We start from the raw sequence: 11,215 nt of genomic DNA, 5'->3' as shown, positions 1-11,215 counted from the left end.
CAGACAAGATAGCAACGCCTGCGGACCACGCGGGGAACGTATTCACACGGAGGATTATGTCGAACCTACATTGTACGATGTCTATACGGATATCAGCGAAATGTTGGCAGATGGCTTGTGCATGGATGCGCTCATTTCACATTCCTTCTCGTGACATGTCTTCAAACATATCGGATAATGTACATCACATGGTATTAAAAAAAATATATATATTCCACCGATCAAGCTATAACTCAACCTCAATCATGATAAGATATTGCTGTTACGTAAAGATAATTATGTTGTTGATATGTTTATGGCGCTATTACAAAGTAAGGAATTTGATAGATCATGATAGCGATAAACTGATTAAAATCTCTGTCATAATATAGGGCTCGTGGTAATACTTTGCTGTGGTCTGTAGATTATTTGAATATTTTAATAACCAAAGATTATGTTCAATTGAAACTACAGAATCACGACAGGTAATAAAAGATAGTGTTCCGCCAGGTTCCATTAGCCACTCCTGGGGAACCGCTATTTTCCATTAGAACGTATGCCTCTGAAGGTTATAATTTTATTCGGCCCCTTTAACGTATTTAAATTGATGTCTATTCAATGCAGACTTCCGTGTTTACGTACAAAATACACAAAACAGTTTTCTGCTGCAGACGTTTCAATTTTTTTTTTTCCTTTATAACATAAGTATTTACTCAAAGACATTACACAGAATTCCACTTAAAATCCTTTGGTAGCTCACAGGACTGGTCAGTGAGGAATCACGGCCCACATACATGAAATGTCTTATCCGACTTTCTGAAAACACGATCATCGCTGTTTTCCTTTAAAGGTAGTTCATTGAAATATATCTTAACCCAATACTTTTGAATCATTATAACGTTATAATTGATATGATTTTGTTTATTTCTTTAGGCCTGATTTTCTAAGTATGATTGTATGGATATATTAAAGCAATATCATTATGTGACCTTGCACCACAAAATAAAAAAAAAAGTCGCCAGACATGAATTTTTAGTGAAGACAACATTCTGAAAGAGCAGACTTTAAGCTTTAAATGAGATGTATAACTCAAATCAAATGGACTCTCCCAACCTGTCTAAATATTGGAAAGAAAGCACAAACTCAGGAAAAGTGTGAACTGAGAAAAGAGGCTCTGAAGTACATTGTACAGTGTCTATTCAAGCGCTTAATCTTTACCAAACCGTACTGTCTGTGCGATGAATAGGACGAAAAACAGGAAGTAAACCACCCGAGTGACAACAATGAAGAGATTATCAGATAAAACTGAAATTAAGCATGCCTCATTAACACATTCTGTCCATAATCAATGCCAACTTTCATAGCATGTAGCCTTTTCCTTTCAAAAGTAATTAGAGTTGAAAGTGGAGAGCGTGTACAAGGTTTTCCAGAAATGAAAAAGGGACTCTAAAGACACACATAATCACACTATTCTACCAAAGATGTTTGAGATAAACTGCTCAAAAACACACTTTCCCGCCCGTTTTATGATTCCAAATTTTAGCATAATGTAAAAGATGACTTTCTCTTTCAGAAAATATGAAAAGTCAAAATCGGCTGGGTAGACCCATTTCACTTATTTTCAGTCCTCAAACAAAATCAGTGTGTGCGAATTTTTTGTTCGTTTTGTGATGCACAGTCACATAAGTTTGGCCCCAATACAAACATTTAACGCTCTTACTGCTCAGGCACAACACGTCATCACACCTTTTTTTTCCAATAAATAACACCATTACCATAAAAAAAAAAACTTTCGTGAGAGTTTAACCTGGCCATTGCCTAAAAAGCCATCAGCCCAGTCAAGGCATTCTCATTCCGACGATCTTCAGCTTAATTGTTGAATTGAAATATACTGCATTTCCTGTATTCATATGTAACTACAAATATTCACAATGATGCTATTATGCATGTTGTAGAAACTGCATTTTTATTGTTATTTTGTCATTTGGTTAGTTTTGAAAAAAAAAAACAACAACTCTAAAACCATGTAATTTATTTAGATTTGATTTGAGGAGCAGAATAAATACCACCCCCCGTCTTTGTGGTGCCAGGTAAAAATGGCAGAGGTAAAAATGGCACAGGTAAAAATGGCAGGGGTAAACATGGCAGAGGTAAAAATGGCAGGGGTAAAAATGGCAGAGGTAAAAATGGCAGAGGTAAAAATGGCAGAGGTAAAAATGGCAGGGGTAAAATGGCAGGGGTAAAAATGGCAGGGGTAAAAATGGCAGAGGTAAACATGGCAGAGGTAAAAATGGCAGAGGTAAAATGGCAGAGGTAATAATGTCAGAGGTAAAAATGGCAGAGGTAAAAATGGCAGAGGTAATAATGGTAGAGGTAATAATGTCAGAGGTAAAAATGTCAGAGGTAAAAATGTCAGAGGTAAAAATGTCAGAGGTAAAACTGGCAGAGGTAAAAATGTAAGAGGTAAAAATGTCAAAGGGAAAAATGTCAGAGGTAAAATGTCAGAATTAATGAGAGTGATTTCGTCAGAGATAAACGTAGGAAGAGGTTTTGATTGATAACCTAGCCAGAGCGAACTGTATCGAATTATCAAATTCCAACTGCAGGTTTGAAGAATATTTATTGAATTATGTTTTAAAAAGATTAGAGTACTCTCATTATTCTGAGTTTGGTTCAAGTGCAGTGGCGTAATCTGTCCGTTCAGAGGAATAATAAACCAGCTAAGAGCCTAGTAGGCCTATGGGAAATTTCTATTATTGTTATTATTATTATTGTTATTATTATTATTGTTATTATTATTATTATTATTATTATTACTATTACTATTATTACTATTATTATTATTATTATCTTTATTACTATTATCTATCATTATAAGGGGGTTCCAACAATGCTGCAAAACCTTTAAACAGTATAATCCTATGTTGTTTCGCAAAATGAAGTTATCACACACACACACACACACACTCACGAACCCACTTTTGGTATAAATATATACTTCTATACGCAGATATACATACTCTCACATACACACTCTTACACAAACGAATTCCGCTCACGTCCAGGCTAGTATATTGTCATTATTTTTCATTTTTTGAACTGTTTAGTGTAAAGAAGTAAAGGAGACATCAGTAGTCGAATTAAACCGCTAATTTTTCACCTGTTCTATGTTATTTTCTCACATTCAGGTTTCGTAGGAGGGTATTTATTTCACAAGGCTTGATCACGACATAATGTAGAAATAAAAATACAAAACGCAAAAAACAAACTACAGCAGATGTATCGGCAGATATAAGTAAGCTCTTACAAAATATTTTATTACATTGTTCAAGTATCACATGGCGCAAAAACAAACATCTCGAAGTTTAATGAACACTTTGTGGTCACTTAACAAACTTATGCTTATTAAAACTGGAGACGAACTTTAGCAATAAACTGTTCAAGTGAGAGTAAAAACCGATAGTTTGTCATGGGATTTTTTCAATCATTGTCGAACGAATCCGCAGGCGAAAAAATGTAAATGTTTGATGCCTTTCAAACTTAGCTGTTGCTCCCGAAGTCAGATTCCATTATGTTTAACGTAGTAAATCTATCAACATGGTGTGTTGCTAAAGATTGGTAGATTCAGCCCCCCGAAAATGACGTTGTTCTCTCGTTATACAACAACAGTAAGAAAATCCAATCCAATCCCATCCAGGTAGAATGAAATAACCGCCTCGATGACTACCATATGATCGCGATTTAATTTACACAGGGATCGCTGAAACTCTGCAAGACTCTCTTCGTCATTTTCATGAGGCCTGTAGTACGCAGCTATATGAAGAGTCTTAGATCCCGCCATATCTAATTTACACAAGGTAATTTCACAATCCCTTTTTTTATGTTCTATGGAAGAACATGATCAATGGTGGAAATGAGCTGCATGCTTGACGGAGATCTGCGCTCTTAGAGTGCTTTTCTAGTTTGTTAGTTACTTCCGCCAAGGGAGGAGGTTATGTTTTCGTTACCGTTGGTTTTTCGTTCGTTCGTTAGTTAGTTAGTTTGTCCGTGTGCAAAATAAGTCAAAGTAGTTAACGGTTTGAGATGAAACTTGCAGGAAAGGTTGGGAATGCACAAGTAACAAACGATTAAATTTTTGTGGTGATCCAAGAATTTCAAACCTTTACGCGTGTTTTTTTTTTCGCGCATGTATACCTTTTTTCCGTTTTAATATTTATAATAACGTATACATCGTTTACGTCACGGTTTATGCACTCTCATCTCATAGCCCCAAGAAAATGTTTCGGATAAACCAGAAAGAGGTCAGGTGAAGCGATATGCATTCTACCTGTTTAAAGGGATAGTACAGTATTGGTTGAGATGAGAATTGGGCCTTTAACTTTTTGTGAGATACCAAGAAAACATGTATGATAGAGTACACAACATACCATTTTAAGAGGAATTCAAAGTTTATTTGATGAAAATCGGTTTTGGAATGACAGAAACATCCAAAAACAAAGTAAAACAAAGCGATCGTAATAAAGTGTGGGTTTTTTGGATACCTCAGCCATTTCAAAACCAATTTTCATCAAATAAACGTTGAATTCCTCATTAAGTTACATACTCTTTCATATTTCATTAGAGTTTTTTCATTATCTCACCGAAAAATGTTAGAAACCTGAAAGTAGGTCTCAACCAAAACTGTACAGTCCCTTTAAGTGAGGAAAACGAGGGGAATATTTTGTACATGTACGTAAGCCCTATTGGTCGTGAAGGAATGCAGTTTTCATTCTGGACAATTTTTGTACATGCTCCTTTTGCAATAGTTTAGAGACGTTGGAGGCTGGGTGGGAGGTTTGGTCCTTTCAATTAAAACGCAGAAGGTATCCGTGAGAAAAAAAAAATGCTGGAAAGTAAAATGGGGAAGACCGGGGAAAAATGGGCCATTTTTACCCCTGCCATTTTTACCTCTGCCATTTTTACCTCTGCCATTTTTACCTCTGCCATTTTTACCTCTGCCATTTTTACCCCTGCCATTTTTACCTCTGCCATTTTTACCTCTGCCATTTTTACCCCTGCCATTTTTACCTCTGCCATTTTTACCTCTGCCATTTTTACCCCTGCCATTTTTACCTCTGCCATTTTTACCCCTGCCATTTTTACCTCTGCCATTTTTACCTCTGCCATTTTTACCCCTGCCATTTTTACCTCTGCCATTTTTACTCCTGCCATTTTTACCTCTGCCATTTTTACCTCTGCCATTTTTACACCGAACCGATCGAGGAGGCTGCAGCGAAACGATTGAAAAAGCCGCGACCAAAGAGTCCAAAGGGCCGCGGTAAAATAATCAAAAGGGCTGCAACCAAGTAGTGAATGAAAGGGGCCACAGCCAAAGCCACCGAAGGGCCGCGGGAAGGGTGAAATGGGAGAAAGAATACAAAACAAACCCTGTTTCTAAAGATCGCCAATAAACTGCGCGTATACAAATCGGCATACAAAGAAGGTGCTACACGTACAATAGATTTGAGACGTAGAAGTTTCTCCAGAGCGCCTAGACCCTTTTTTGTCCCGAGAAGATTAACTCTTCTGAGATGGGTACCGTAAATCGATCATTACCCATTGTCTTTCCCGGCCAACACGTACATATCATAGCTGTGATAGCTCACGCAACTTATGCTCATACTGCGCAAGTGGACAGTGATTTGTCGCACTTTCCGTATGCAAATTAAGAAGAGCAAGAAGACGTGATGAAATTGTCAAGGATGATGAAATTCTTTTTCACCCAAAATGCTTCCTGAAACTAAAATCGTGTACAGTTTTTGTTTTGTTTTCAATATTGTTTATCTGCTTCAATTATTTCTTATATCTGATTTCACAATTAGATTTATTACATTTGCTTAATTCGCCCTAGAGATGAGGTTTTACTGCACTTGGAGTAATCATATAGCTCCTGGTCTTTTTACGTATCTCTATCTTTCTGACTGTTATCTGACATATTCTTTTATATCCATTTTGTCAATCTGTTTACCAGTCATCTATCACAGTGGCGAATCGGGTTGGAGGGGTGGAGGGAATGCAGCGGGCGCGCGCCCCACTTTTTTTTTTCTCAAACAAAAGAAATACTAAGAAAAAAAATGGAGGGGGGCGTGCGCCCCCTTTAATTTTGTAAAGGCGCCCCCTCTTTAAAGAATTCCTGATCCGCCCCTGTATCAGCCTCAATTTATCATTTTTTTTTTTGATATATGAATCTCGATGATGTATCTGAAGAATAATTCTGCTTAATTTCGCAAATGTATTTAGGTGGAATTATTGGCAAACTGATAACGTCAATTAGAAGTTGTTATCGTGAATTTTGCATGTCGTCGGCGTTTTCACGAACCGACGCTATTTCGTTTTTGAGCGAAAATGCAATTCTGAGAAAATCGCGTTTAAAGATCTCACAAGTTTTAGACAACGTTTTCAATGACTTTTCCTGTCTTGTGTGTGAAAATTTTGACAGGGTGATGAGAGTGGAAGTTGTTCTTCCTATCCATAGTGTAATTTTAGTGTGAATTCAAAAAAATTACGATATTTCTGTTGTTACGACCAAAATCACTCCGAGAATGATCGCACAAAAGCAACAATCAACTGATGTTCAGGCGGTTTATTAACAGTGATATTGTGGGTACAGACTGGTAATCGGCGTCACATCAGTACAATAATGATCATGAGAAACAAATATAAGTCAGTAATGGAATTACTTACGTAGGCATTACACGCAATATCCCTGGAAATGTCCAAATACGATGTTCGATGCTCAAATGAATGATCCGCGATGCACCGATGAATGATTCCTTCGACGTAAATCCAAACGCAGGTTGCGATAATCCTTGGTATTAATCCAGGTATATGTCCATGTGATAGGTCCACGGTATAATGTTCACAGCGAAATGTGCAGAATCCAACGACCACGTCCAGTCGATGCGTTGAATGATGATTCACTTTATATTGTCCAGCTAGGAATCCAGCCCGTCACAGCTTTGCCGTAGCAATGTCCATTGACACAAAAATGGAGTCTATCTCCAATGTAGGCAAATTAATTATCTGCAGGCAAAATGTCTCCCAGGCCAAGTATCTCCACAAACATAACAGGTCAGCAGGTAACACAGGACTGACTATAACAAGTCGCTTCAGAGCCAGAAGTGACGTAACTCTCAGAGCAGAGGTGTTGGGTACTCTGCCTACTGCAGAATTTCTCTGGCTTATATACTATCCATTCACCCCCTTCTAGCACATTCTATAACTCTCTCCAATCTACTAGCCAGTCTAAGTTCCAGGAAACCTGGATGGCTCACTGCCTAACTATGTACAAAACATCATTGCCAAGAATAACTACCAATCACATTGCGCTACAGGGACAGTGCCTCACTCAGCCAAATATGTTAGCACTTCCCAGAACTTTCTGGAATGGGTGAAATCATTCTAGATTGAGTGAGCTATAATGTATTTCCTGTTACATGCATGTACTGTATAGCTACATTGTATACCACCTAGAAAATTCTCCACTTATCTGGTCAGCCTGTATGTACTATATCTATACCACATAGAATGTTCTCCATTAATCTGGTCAACCAGTGTACATACACATTAAAACAACCATGCATACAGTACATCATAGATGTACATAATTACTAGTGTGTACATTTGTGACACCATCCCCCATGGGAAAAAGAAAGCCTTGCCGTAGCAAGGGTTTCTTTTACCTTCACAATTTCTCATTATTATTTATAACAAATGTGAGGTAAAATCCAAGTCAAGCTACAATAATCACATACTATCACATGCCTTTTGGATAGCTGTATTAATTCCATGTTCTCTTTTCATGGATACCATTTACAATGATATTGCTTGGATTCTCGGAGCTTATACAATCATATCAAACTGTTTTGCACACATTAATGGATATGCTAAACACATGCGGTGAAAACTTTTCACCTTTAAATTCTACTGTGCTATCCACTATCTATGTCACACCAACTGACTTTCTGTCATAACACTCTTTCAACATATTGACATGACACATTCTCTGTTCTTTGCATCTGTCTGGTGTGCTGATCACATAGTTCACATCATTGAGTTTCTTTTTGACACAGTATGGGCCACTGAACTTGGCTTTCAGTGGTTCACCTTGTATGGGCAGCAGTACAAGAACTTTGTCAGCTGGTTTGAAGGTTTGGGCTTTGGCATTTTTGTCTGCCTTTCTCTTCATAGAGTCTTGTGACACTTTCAAGTGTTCTCTAGCTACCTCACAAGCCTTTGACAGCCTTTCACGAAACTTTGACACATAGTCAAGTAGGTGGACCTCATCATCCTCAGTCATGAATTTCTCTTTGATGAGCTTCAGTGGGCCCCTAACTTCATGACCGTTCACCAACTCAAATGGGCTGAAACCCGTCGACTCATTTGGGGAGTCCCTCGTTCCAAACAGCAGGAAAGGGATGCCCTTATCCCAATCCTCGGGATACTCCTCACAAAATGCCCTAATCATTGTCTTTAGGGTCTGGTGGTAGTGCTTTAACGCACCTTGGGACTGGGGATGATGAGCTGACGACTTCAGCTGCTTCACACCCAAACGATACATCACCTCTTGAAATATGCCTGACATGAAATTTGACCCTTGGTCAGACTGCACTTCCTTGGGCAAACCATACCTAGTGAAAAACTGCACTAGAGCATCTACCACAGTCTTAGCAGTGATATTTCTCAATGGAATAGCCTCTGGAAACCGTGTAGACATATCCATGATTGTCAAGAGGTACTTATGACCCGACCTAGTCCTAGGCAAAGGTCCAACACAGTCAACTAGAACCCGACTGAATGGTTCTTCAAACGCAGGTATCGGAATCAATGGCACCGGCTTCACCGAATGCTGTGGTTTACCAGCCACCTGACATGTGTGACAAGTCTTGCAAAACTCAGCCACATCCACATTCAACCCCGGCCAATAAAAATGCCTCATGATCCGATGCTTTGTCTTTCTGACGCCTAAATGGCCGCCAACAGGTAACTCGTGAGCAATCCTCAAGATCTCACCGCGGTAACTAGGAGGGACAACAACTTGACGGACCACTGTCCAATCCTCATCAGCTGGCCTATGGGGAGGTCTCCACTTCCTCATCAAAATGCCATCTTTGACATAATAGCACTCAGGGACCTTTTCAGCCTCAGCCTCAGAACACGCCGTCTGAGACAAGCCTTTCAACTCAGAGTCTGCCTGCTGTGCTTCAACCAAGGAAGACTTGCTAAACAGCCCATCACTGTTAGCCTTGGAGCCTAATACAGCAACCCCATCATTCAAATCCTTGAAAAAGGTTTCTGCCAACCAAACACCGGAATTCTCCTCCACATCAACAGAATCCGCATCATCTTGAATAGCTCTACGAGCCTGAGACCTAGTCACAACATAATCTGGGAAAATCCCAGGAAACTCCTCCTGCAACTGCTCAGTTTCAGCAACCACCACTGGTTTATCCGAAACAACTGGAGACGCAACCACCTTGTCCCCAGCCAAGTCATTCCCCAACAGGAAGTCAATGCCTGCCATAGGCAACTCAGGAACAACTCCAACAGTCACAGGACCAGAAACTAGGTCACACTTCAAATCCACTCTATACAGTGGCACTGACATATAACTGCCATCAACAGTCTGAATCAAGACTTTTGCATTCACTGCACTATCTGGTGGAAAAGTCATACCACCATCCACCATCAACGACTGAGAGGCCCCCGTATCCCGTAGGATGACCACTGGCTTACCTGCCTCACCAGAGGTACATGGGGTCACCTCACCATCAAACAAAAAGCTACGATAGCTCTCATCCACCTGCTTCATCCTATCTTTGAATTTGGGAGATTGACTTTCAATGGCCTGTGTTTCACTGAACGGGACACTGTTTTCGGGTAGGACACTTTTTGACATGACAAATCCCAAATCCTTCTTTGTTTTGTTTTGCAACTTCCAACACTGTGACTTTACATGCCCTGTCTTGTTACAATGAAAACATTTGATGACATTTGCACTTGTACTGGACCCTTTGTCAGATTGAGGCTTTGGTGCAGATGAAGTTTCAGAACTCGTGCCTTTTTCAGAACCAGCATTCTTTGGATTGCTCGACTGATTTCTGTCTCTCTTATTTCCAGAGAAATTCCTGAAAGGTGGTCTGTTGTCATTTCTGTGGGTCAGCTCATACTCATCAGCCATCAAGGCTGCTTTATGCAAACTTGTCACTTTGTGATCATCCAAATGTGACCTCACACTGAAAGCAACACTCTTTTTGAATTCTTCCAAGAGAACAACCTCACGTAGGTTATCAAAATCCTGATCCACTTTCAGGGACCTGTACCACCTATCAAACATCATTTCTTTTTCACGAGCAAACTCAACATGTGTCTGGCCTGGTCTGCGGTACGAATTTCTGAACTTGTGTCTGTACGCCTCTGGCACCAACTCATAAGCATTCAACACTGCTTTCTTGACTGTAGCATAGTCACGTGATTACTCTTTAGAGAGAGATGAGTACACATCGGCTGCTTTGCCGACAAACACACTTTGAAGGAGCAAGGGCCAAAATTCTCGTGGCCAGTTCAAACTGTTAGCCACCTTCTCAAATGACACAAAATATGCATCAACTCTGTTTTCTTCAAATTTTGGCACCAATCGAATGTTCTTGGCCAAATCAAATTCAGAGGGAGCCCTTTCACGATTTCCAACAGTCTGTGCATGAGTCAATTCCATCTCACGCAATTTCATTTGCTGCTCCATTTCGAATTTCTTCATTTCCATTTCTCTTTGTTCTCTTTCCCTCTTTCTTTGTTCTCTTTCCCTCTCTCTTTCCATTTCTCTAGCCCTTTGCTCTCTTTCTATTTCTAATCTCATCTTCTCTTTCTCCAGTTCTAATTTCGCAAGCTCAAGCCGTGTTTGATCTGAAATTTGAGCTCGATCTGGAGTGTCAATTTCTTCTTTGAGCTCCATGTGACCAGCTACGAAGTCAAGAATCTCTGCCTTTCTTACACCTTGTGGAACATCAACATTCAAATGCTGTGCAATAGCAGTCAAATCACATTTACGTAACCTTTGCAAATCTTTGAGGGACAAATCTGTCCTCTGAACAAATGCCTGAACATCCATTGTACTGATTGACATTGTCACAATGTATTACACACAATATACAATTGAACAATCAACTCAACTGGTATTATGTCTGTACCAATATTCTGG

Source organism: Diadema setosum, chromosome 3 (genome assembly GCF_964275005.1).
Source record: "Diadema setosum chromosome 3, eeDiaSeto1, whole genome shotgun sequence".
Lineage (NCBI taxonomy): Eukaryota > Metazoa > Echinodermata > Echinoidea > Diadematoida > Diadematidae > Diadema > Diadema setosum.
Note: the sequence above shows the minus strand (reverse complement) of the source record.